This window comes from Palaemon carinicauda, chromosome 40 (assembly GCF_036898095.1).
Source record: "Palaemon carinicauda isolate YSFRI2023 chromosome 40, ASM3689809v2, whole genome shotgun sequence".
NCBI classification, from domain to species: domain Eukaryota; kingdom Metazoa; phylum Arthropoda; class Malacostraca; order Decapoda; family Palaemonidae; genus Palaemon; species Palaemon carinicauda.
Genome location: NC_090764.1, coordinates 7714482 through 7724481, shown reverse-complemented (window position 1 = coordinate 7724481; position 10000 = coordinate 7714482). Strand labels below are relative to the sequence as shown.

At 45.0% G+C, this 10000-nt stretch overlaps 1 protein-coding gene and 1 long non-coding RNA gene across 2 annotated transcripts in view; one reads left to right on the top strand and one right to left on the bottom strand.

The window, feature by feature from the left end:
* Tap42 (immunoglobulin binding protein Tap42) overlaps positions 1-10000 on the top strand; it is a 191498-nt gene that overhangs the window by 277 nt on the left and 181221 nt on the right. The gene's annotated exons all lie outside the window — the stretch shown is intronic.
* The window catches only part of LOC137631526 (uncharacterized), a 353676-nt gene that overhangs the window by 341706 nt on the left and 1970 nt on the right, over positions 1-10000 (bottom strand). The gene's annotated exons all lie outside the window — the stretch shown is intronic.

The following is a 10000-nucleotide window of genomic DNA, read 5'->3' as shown; positions in this document are numbered from 1 at the left end:
TTGGCTACTTCACAAGGTAAGATTTAATGGAATGTTATGCTTACAAGATATGTTTCATGTTGAGGACGGATAGTCACTTTGAAGATATGGATTTTACTCTGATTTAAGATTTAGGACGCCTTAAATTCGTACTTTTAAATTTACTCCAATTGTTTTGTGTTGTGTATCTATTGGCAACGATCTATTGAGGTCTGATACCAAATTTATTTTAAATAATTATTCGACATCTTTATAGAAAGAACGCAGTACGTTATTCAACATTGATTGTTCAGATTATCTAAAAAATTACGTTTTGATATCACTAACGGGCGAAAGTACCCTTTTTTTTTTTTTTTTTTTTTTTTTTAGTTTAGGTTATTACTTTTAATACACTTTAAGCTAAATATATGTTGGCTTCATACCCTAAACTGGTGGAAGTGCCAATCACTTGTCCGTTTCTAGGCCAGATATATGTTAAAAGCATTAAATATTTTTGGCGTACTTAAAGCATAAACTGGTGTACGTACCTTTTGCCTAGTGTGTACAGTTCTGTAGTTTAGATTTTAAGTTCTTTAAATTATTGTAGCTTAAACACCTGTATTTGTACTATACCTCTTTTTTAATATTCCGCGTATTGCCTTTTAATGCTGGAGCTAAAGCTGTGCAAATTTTATATTTGGTTAAAACCTTGAACAGTGCTTAAGCTGTGGAAATTCAATTGTTTGAACAAGAAACCTTACGCTGTAAAGTTAAAAGTATGTCTGTATAAAAAAAATCTGTATATAATCTATTTTCTTTAGTTAATAATTCATTAAATAAGTCTTGATTTAATCCTTTAGAATAAATTTTTATATTAAGCACGTTTGTTAATGAATCAATAACAGCAACTTACTAGTTTGTGATTAGTACGCTTAAATTCATATTCACACATGTTTTATGGGCCACTGGCAAGGTTGGCCTAAGGGGTATACATGGCAGACTAAAGTCTACCATTTATAGTGTACTGTAACTGTATACACCAGGTTATCTGTACTAATCTGTTGCTTTTCAGAGTTAGGTTAAATATTGTTACTGTTAAGTATCGAAATGTTACTCTTCCCAATCAGCCAGACATGGGTATACAGTACTTTGTTTCCAAGGCGTTACTGTAGTTAGGTCTTATTCTGGTAATCATTTGAAGGTTTCTGGGTGCTACAGAATGTATGCTTACAATAGTTTTAAGAGCATTAAACTCCTATCGCGTGAAGCACTGAGGCCGTTGCCTTGCTAACGTCCATTGGGTTCCTACAGTTGCCATGTTTTGGCTTCTGTTTTTGGGTGTATATTAATTTCTTCCATATCAATGCTTAAAATTTCATAATCCATACTTGGATTCGGTTGGAACAAATTCTTTGAAATTAGTTCTTCAAAGGGTAGGTATAGTCTTAATGGTGTTGCTGTCTTGTTGCGTTCGTAATGTTTATGTAATTGCGAACCCTTTGCAGTGCTTGTGGGACCCTCCCCGCTGATTTTCTCAGCTGTTGTCTGTTCTTGTATACTGCAGCTCTATTAAACCCTCATTGTAATAATTGGATTCGATGTATTTTATATTTCGATATGTTGTATTGGGTACTATAAATTAATATAATATAGGTGTTTGCAATGTTATACGAAAACTCTTAGTGACTTGAAATTTTGTTTTTGTCTTTTAATCAGGTAGATAACACTTTAAAGCAACTAAACTTAGAATGGCAAAGTTCATAATATAAATTACTTATTGTGGGATTGAACTTGGAAATTTTTTTTTCTTTTATTTAATATTTTGAAGCTAAATGTAGTACGGTAAATTTAAATAGTAATTAAAAAAATTTAAATATTGAAAGTTTTCTGCCCGTTATAAACCTAACAAGTCCCTAGTACTTTTTTTCTATTACAAGCTAAGCTATAACCATAGTTGAAAAAGCAATAGGGCTCAACAGGGAAAAATAGCCCAATCAGGTAAGGAAGCGAGGAAATAAACTAAAAGAGAAGTAATAACGATCGAAATGAAATATTTTAAGAACAGTAAACACATTAGTCATGGTATCTTATATTTTGATAGCATTTTCTAAACTTATTTAACTCCAAAGCTAATTAAGGTCCCAATGCAATAAACCCGTATTGTGTAAATCATTGCATCTAGAACTGGTGTATTTAAGCAAATAATGAAAAGGCGGTACTATTATAGTATGCTATCTACCGCCGATTTTGCTATCTACCACCCCTCTCCGACTATAGTATGATACCCACCATCAGTCCCTAAGGATACGGTCTACTTGCTAATCCGCCTCTAATAAAGAGGATTAATAGCGACTTGATAACCTAACCTAACCTTACCTAACTCAACCCAACTTAACCTAACCCAACCTAACCTAACTTACAAACTGCTTATAATTATGCACCCATGTCTTAATCTAACCTAACCCAACTTAACCGAACCTACAAAACTGTTTATAATTATGCATCCATGCCGTCCTTCCAATAAATATTATTAAACTATCATTAAAGTCCAATGAGGATAACATACTGGTGGTAAGTAATCTGTTTGATAATCCTCATCAAACAGGAGGATTAACATTGACGGTAGATAACATACTTTGTGGTAGATACCATACTATAGTAGAAATTCGACGGTAGATAGCATACTATAATAGCACCGAAAAGGCTTTGCAGTCTATTCGATACCTAGTTTACCACCTGAACTTATTGATATTGAAGTATCTTTACCTTGGCGACTTATTCTGTCAACATATATAAGTCAGAAATGGGTACTTTCGGAAACGCATACTTTAGTATCAACTATTAATAATGCTGAAACTTTATTTTCTTGAAGGTCGGGGAGGATTCGTCCTGCTGGGGGCCGGGGGAGGGAGGAGTCGTCCTGCTGGGAGGCCGGGGGAGGGAGGATTCATCCTCCTGGGAGGCCGGGGGAGAGAGGATTCATCCTCCTAGGAGGGCGGGGGAGGAAGGTTTCGTCCTCCCGGGAGGCCGGGGGAGGGAGGATTCGTCCTCCTGGGAGGCCGGGGGAGGGAGGATTCGTCCTCCTGGGAAGCTGGGGGAGGGGGGATTCGTCCTCCTGGGAGGCCGGGGGAGTGAGGATTCGTCCTCCTGGGAGGCCGGGGGAGGGACGATTCGTCCTCCTGGGAGGCCGGGGGAGGGAGGATTCATCCTCCTGGGAGGCCGGGGGAGTGAGGATTCGTCCTCCTGGGAGGGCGGAGGAGGGAGGATTCGTCCTCCTGGGAGGCCGGGGGAGGGAGGATTCATCCTCGTGGGAGGGCGGAGGAGGGAGGATTCGTCCTCGTGGGAGGGCGGAGGAGGGAGGATTCGTCCTTCTGGAAGGCAGGGGGAGGGAGGATTCGTCCTCCTGGGAGGCCGGGGGAGGGAGGATTCGTCCTTCTGGAAGGCAGGGGGAGGGAGGATTCGTCCTCCTGGGAGGCCGGGGGAGGGAGGATTCTTCCTCCTGGGAGGCTGGGTGAGTGAAGATTCGTCCTCCTGGGAGGGCGGGGGGAGTGAGGATTCGTCCTCCTGGGAGGCCGGGGGTGAGGATTCGTCCTCCTGGGAGGGCGGAGGAAGGAGGATTTGTCCTCCTGAGAGGCCGGGGGAGGGAGGATTCTTCCTCTTGGGAGGCCGGGGGAGGGAGGATTCGTCCTCCTGGGAGGCCGGGGGGAGGGAGGATTCGTCCTCCTGGGAGGCCGGGGGAGTGAGGATTCGTCCTCCTGGGAGGGCGGAGGAGGGAGGATTCGTCCTCCTGGGAGGCCGGGGGAGGGAGGATTCGTCCTCCTGGGAGGCCGGGGGAGGGAGGATTCGTCCTCCTGGGAGGCCGGGGGAGGGAGGATTCATCCTCCTGGGAGGTCGGGGGAGGGAGGATTCGTCCTCCTGGGAGGCCGGGGAGGGAGAATTCCTCCTCCTGGGAGGCCGGGGAGGGAGGATTTGTCCTCCTGGGAGACCGGGGGAGGGAGGAGGATTCGTCTTCCCGGGAGACCGGGGGAAGAAGGAGGATTTGTCCTCCTGGGAGGCCGGGGAGGGAGAATTCCTCCTCCTGGGAGGCCGGGGAGGGAGGATTTGTCCTCCTGGGAGACCGGGGGAGGGAGGAGGATTCGTCTTCCCGGGAGACCGGGGGAGGGAGGAGGATTCGTCCTCCCGGGAGACCGGGGGAGAGGGAGGAGGATTCGTCCTCCCGGGAGACCGGGGGAGAGGGAGGAGGATTCGTCCTCCCGGGAGACCGGGGGAGGGAGGAGGATTCGTCCTCCCGAGAGACCGGGGGAGGGAGGAGGATTCGTCCTCCCGGGAGACAGGAGGAGGATTTGTCCTCCCGGGAGACCGGGGGAGGGAGGAGGATTTGTCCTCCCGGGAGACCGGGGGAGAGGGAGGAGGATTTGTCCTCCCAGGAAATCGGGGGAGAAGGAGGAGGATTCGTCCTCCCGGGGGACAGGGGGAAGGAGGAGGATCCGTCCTCCGGGAGATCGGGGCGGGGAGGGAGGAGGATTCGTCCTTCCGGGAGACCGGGGGAGGGAGGAGGATTAGTCTTTCCGGGAGACCGGGGGAGGGAGGAGGATTCGTCCTCCCGGGAGACCGGGGGAGGGAGGAGGATTTGTTCTCCCGGGAGACCGGGGGAGGGAGGAGGATTTGTCCTCCCGGGAGACCGGGGGAGGGAGGAGGATTCGTCCTCCCGGGGGACAGGGGGAGGTAGGAGGATCTGTCCTCCGGGAGATCGGGGGGGGGGGAGGGAGGAGGATTCGTCCTCCCGGGAGACCGGGGGAGGGAGGAGGATTCGTGCTCCCAGGAGACCGGGGGAGGGTGGAGGATTCGTCCTCCCGGGAGACCGGGGGAGGGAGGAGGATTCGTCCTCCCGGGGGACAGGAGGAGGTAGGAGGATCTGTCCTCCGGGAGATCGGGGGGGAGGGAGGAGGATTCGTGCTCCCGGGAGACCGGGGGAGGGAGGAGGATTCGTCCTCCCGGGAGACCGGGGGAGGGTGGAGGATTCGTCCTCCCAGGAGACCGGGGGAGGGAGGAGGATTCGTTCTCCCGGGAGACCGGGGGAGGGAGGAGGATTCGTCCTCCCGGGAGATGAGAGGGGAGGGAGGAGGATTCGTCCTCCCGGGAGATGAGGGGAGGGAGAAGGATTCGTCCTCCCGGGAGACCGGGGGAGGGAGGAGGATTCATCCTCCCGGGAGACCGGGGGAGGGAGGAGGATTCATCCTACTGGGAGATCGGGGGGGGGGGGGAGGGAGGAGGATCCGTCCTCCCGGGAGACCGGGGAGGGAGGAGCATTCGTCCTCTTGGGAGATCGGGGGAGAGGGAGGAGGATTTATCCTCCCTGGAGATCGGGGGGAGGGAGGAGGATTCGTCCTCCCGGGAGACCGAGGGAGGGAGGGGGATTCGTCCTCCCGGGGGACCAGGGGAGGTAGGGGGATTCGTCCTCCTGGGAGACCGGGGAAGGGAGGGGGATTAGTCTACCCGGGAGACCGGGGGAGAGAGGGGGATTCATCCTCCCGGGAGACCAGGGGAGGGAGGGGGATTTGTTCTCCCGGGAGACCGAGGGAGGGAGGGGGATTCGTCCTCCCGGGGGACCAGGGGAGGTAGGGGGATTCGTCCTCCTGGGAGACCGGGGAAGGGAGGGGGATTAGTCTACCCGGGAGACCGGGGGAGAGAGGGGGATTCATCCTCCCGGGAGACCGGGGGAGGGAGGGGGATCCGTCCTCCCGGGAGACCGGGGGGGGGAGGAGGATTTGTCCTCCCGGGAGACCGGGGGAGGGAGGAGGATTCGTCCTCCCGGGAGACCGGGGGAGGGAGGAGGATTCGTCCTCCCGGGAAGGCAGGGAGGGAGAATTCCTCCTTCTGGGAGGTCGGGGAGGGAGGGTTCCTCCTAGGAGGCCGGGGAGGGAGAATTAGGCTGGGGAGAGAGGATTCCTCCTACTGGGAGGCCAGGGAGGTAGGATTCTTCCTCCTGAGACTCCGGGGAGGGAGGATTCGTCCTCCTGGGAGGCCGGGGTAAAAAGGATTCATCCTCCTGGGAGGCCGGGAGAGGGAGGTTTTCGTCCTCCTGGGAGAGTGGAGGAGGGAGGAATAATTCTGTTGGGAGGCCAAGGGAGGGAGGATTCGTCCTCCTGGGAGGCCAAGGGAGGTAGGAATAGTCCTGTTGGGAGGCCGAGGGAGTGAGGATTCTTCCTTCTGGGAGGCCGGGGGAGGGAGGATTCGTCCTCCTGGTTAGGCGGGGGAGGGAGGATTCGTCCTCCTGGGAGGCCGAGGGAGGGAGGAATCGTCCTCCTGGGGGGGGGGGGGCGGGAGAGGGAAAATTCATCTAAAACTAGACCACTGAGACTAATTTTGCATAGATTCACGATTTCACATAGAGAAATAGAACTAGTGGCTTCAAGTAAGCAGAGAAGCTGTTTTGGCGAGAAGCCTGCATATTTAAAATCATCTTATCAGAGACAGACTTGGTAGCTGTTTAGCCTCGTAGCTGAAGCTGTTTACCCGGGGAGCTGCATATTTTCTCGGATTTGTATAGAGCAAAAATAAAGACTTTGTAGTCTCAAGCAAGTAGAGAAACTGTTTTGGCGAGAAGCTCACAATTCCTGATTGCCTTTATTATAGAGAGTGGAACATATATAGTTATGGTGCATATAACAATATGTCTTGTGTAACATCCTCAAGGTATCTATAGAGCATGCATGGCAGGTGGTGATTGAGTTTGTAAAAAAAATTTTAAGTTTGTTACAGTGCTCAGATACGAAGTTTGTAAAGAACTAGTTAAATGTTCTAATATTTTTTTTATTAAATTTGTAAAATTTAGTTAAACATTAGAAATTGTGTGAAATGTGTTATCAGTTATGAAATTATTGTAAAAGGTCTATTGTGAATCTAAATTTAGCCCCACATAACTTGACAACAGGAAATATTGACCGAGTTCTTCGTAACTTAGTTTTTTTTTTTTAACTAATTTTAATCCTATCTTCCCTGAAATAAGATTTAAGTGGTAGTTACTGAACATCTCATAATAAAAAACCATTAAATTTTGGTACGCTATTTTGTTGAATTTTAAGTAATGAAAGAAAAGCCAGAAAATCAGAATCGAGGGTAAAAGGAAATTTAAGTAATTTCCTGAGAAGTATGCGAAAGCTAGAAAATTCCGAACCTTCTAAAAGTTATGGGGTTAACCTTGATCAGTTTGATTTATCAGCATGGTACAAATTCTTTTTTCATAGCAGTCCAGAAAAAAATTAGTTAAAGGAACAATATTCCAAGCATCTAAATGTCTAATAAGAGGAATAAGAGGGCTAGCTTGATCACGTGAGCTCTTCCTTGTGTATTGTACAGCTTCAACTTCTCACCACAATGTTAAGTTCTAAAACTACTTGGTATGTTCTGAGTGTACGTAAACTTTAGGAAATTCTTATTTTACAAAAGAAATTGCACAAAAGTAGATGAATTACGAAAAGCCTCGAATACATTAGAATTTATCTTGCTAAAACTTTCGGTGTATCAGTTATGCACCCTAAATTGATTTGCTATTTAACCATATTTGATTTGATAAAGGAAAACTACCCTTTATTGAACTGGAAAGATAGGGCATTATACTGAATGTTAGTTTTAATACTGTTCGAAAGTACAGTTGGTTCTAGGCAAGCTAATGTAATTGGCTCACTGTCCAATTAGTTATTAGACGAAGATAAATTTAGATACTTGAAGCCAAACTCGGTGGATTTAGTCGGGTGATAATCGTTAAAACTGAGATCACCAGGCAAGGGCGTAATCAACAGTCAGAATTGCCCAAGCGGAAGATAATTGAAATCACATCATCGCAGTGTTACCAGGTATGGGGATTTATCCCTAGATTTGGGGATTTCGGATGTCTGATGGGGATATTATGTAAAAATTTCTATGAAGAAGAAACAAAGATGAGTAAAAGTTTATATTGTTGCAATTAGTTTACTTGAGCTTATATGAAGTATAGTGAGTAATTTCTATACTAGTAAAGGCTACATGATCAGAAGAAAATATATTTGTGGTAATGGGGATTTTTAGGTTGTTTTGGGGATTTTTAGACTACCCATCTGGCAACACTGATTCACATGTCAGTGGCAGCTCGAACTCCGACCCAGCCAGGCGCATGTTAACTTGTCAACCTAAATTTGTAATGGTTCAACACAAATCATTGTAACGGTCTAACACTGTTCATACTATCGATGGCTACCGGTATTTATTGGACTAAACTACCTTGAGTTTTATAAGAAGTTAAACGGATAACAAAATTGAAAGCCAGTACTGCAGAGATAGGGAAGCATGGCGAATCTGTTGTAACATTACATAACGAATTTAGGCTTTGTTCCAAAAATAAAAAATGTATACTACATAACGAATTTAGGCTTTGTTCGAAAAAAGAAATAAACTTGCAAAAGTCAGTATTGGGTGAGGATGCGCTCTCTCTCTCTCTCTCTCTCTCTCTCTCTCTCTCTCTCTCTCTCTCTCTCTCTCTGTGTTATAGTAATAAGACTTATTGTATACCATGCCAACTTGATAGCTTAAAAACAATGGCAAATAGTAGGGCTAGTGCGTAGCGTAAAAAAAAAAAAAAAAAAAAAAAAAAAAAAAAAAAAAAAAAAAAACCTGTAAGATACAAATGCCTCCGATAAAAAAGTTAACTAAAATAACTATACCCGGGTATATGACATAGTAGCCTTTTAGATAGCAATCTGAGAGTGAGACGATATCTATGGGCAATATCATTTATAGTTTAAAGATAATGAATGGATAAAATTATGGTTAATCTTAAAAGAACAGTATATGCTGATTGAGTGAATATTTTGACTAGTTGATAAACCTGACGGTTGTAATGGATGTGAATGATATTTAGATGTAATGAGATGAAGGGACTCTTAAAAAGTTGTGGAATACAATTGGAAGGCCTGCGTGAGTAGTGGCCAAAATCTGAAGGGACAAGAGTAGTAATTTTGAAAAGGCATCTGTGCGTAAGTAACTTAATGAGGGGCCGTTTCTACAGGAGGGGTAAATGCACGGCGTGCAGAGTTACCAGTTTTGTGTATATAAATTATTGTTTTTGAGTGACTAAAAATTAAAATCAAGATGTGTGATGTTGTAAATTGTTAAATTAGATGGATTTTTTTTATAGAAAAATGCAATTAAATGTGATTATACTGTAAATATTGTGATTATAAAGAATATGTAATTTAACTTTTTAATAAAAAGATAAATAAAAAGTTTTGAGTAGACAACGAAACTACGGGTAAACCATCTGAGTACCCATGCTCGTTGTTGAGACACAGGATGGACTCATGACTATAGGGACCTTATCGCCTGACACAACTCTGGTTACACTCTGACCAAGTAAAATGTTTGCCACAAGTACAACTGTCATCCTTATACTGTTTGATCTGATAACACTGTCTAAGCGTGTAGCATTCCGGGAGAATTCTAGTGGCCGCTGTGCATTTGCCTCTCGTGTGGACTGAACTTTGGAAAAAGCTAATGAGAGCACTGATAAATAAGCGTTACGGAGCCTGTTATATTTGTGAATAGTTTAATGTATCATCTTTTTATTGGTGTATGGTATGATCTAAATGAATTAAACCATATACTACAATATACGTGTAACCAGGACTACTAATAAGAAGTACAAATGCGTTAAAGTGTTTATATTTAAAAGTGTATGTATATATATATATATATATATATATATATATATGTGTGTGTGTGTGTATATATATATATATATATATATATATATATATATATATATATATATATATATATATATATATATATAATGTGTGTGTGTGTGTGTGTGTAATCACATTTTGAAAACTAATATTGTAACATAATCGTAATGCATTACTTTAACCCGGAAGTATAGAATAAGCTATAGGTCCCTAACGAAAAAAAAAAAAAAACATTAATTTCGAACAAAGAGAAAAGTAATATCCCTTTCTCTACCTTTCAATTTTATTTCCCTCTCTCGAAATATCGCGGTTATCCGCAGCAA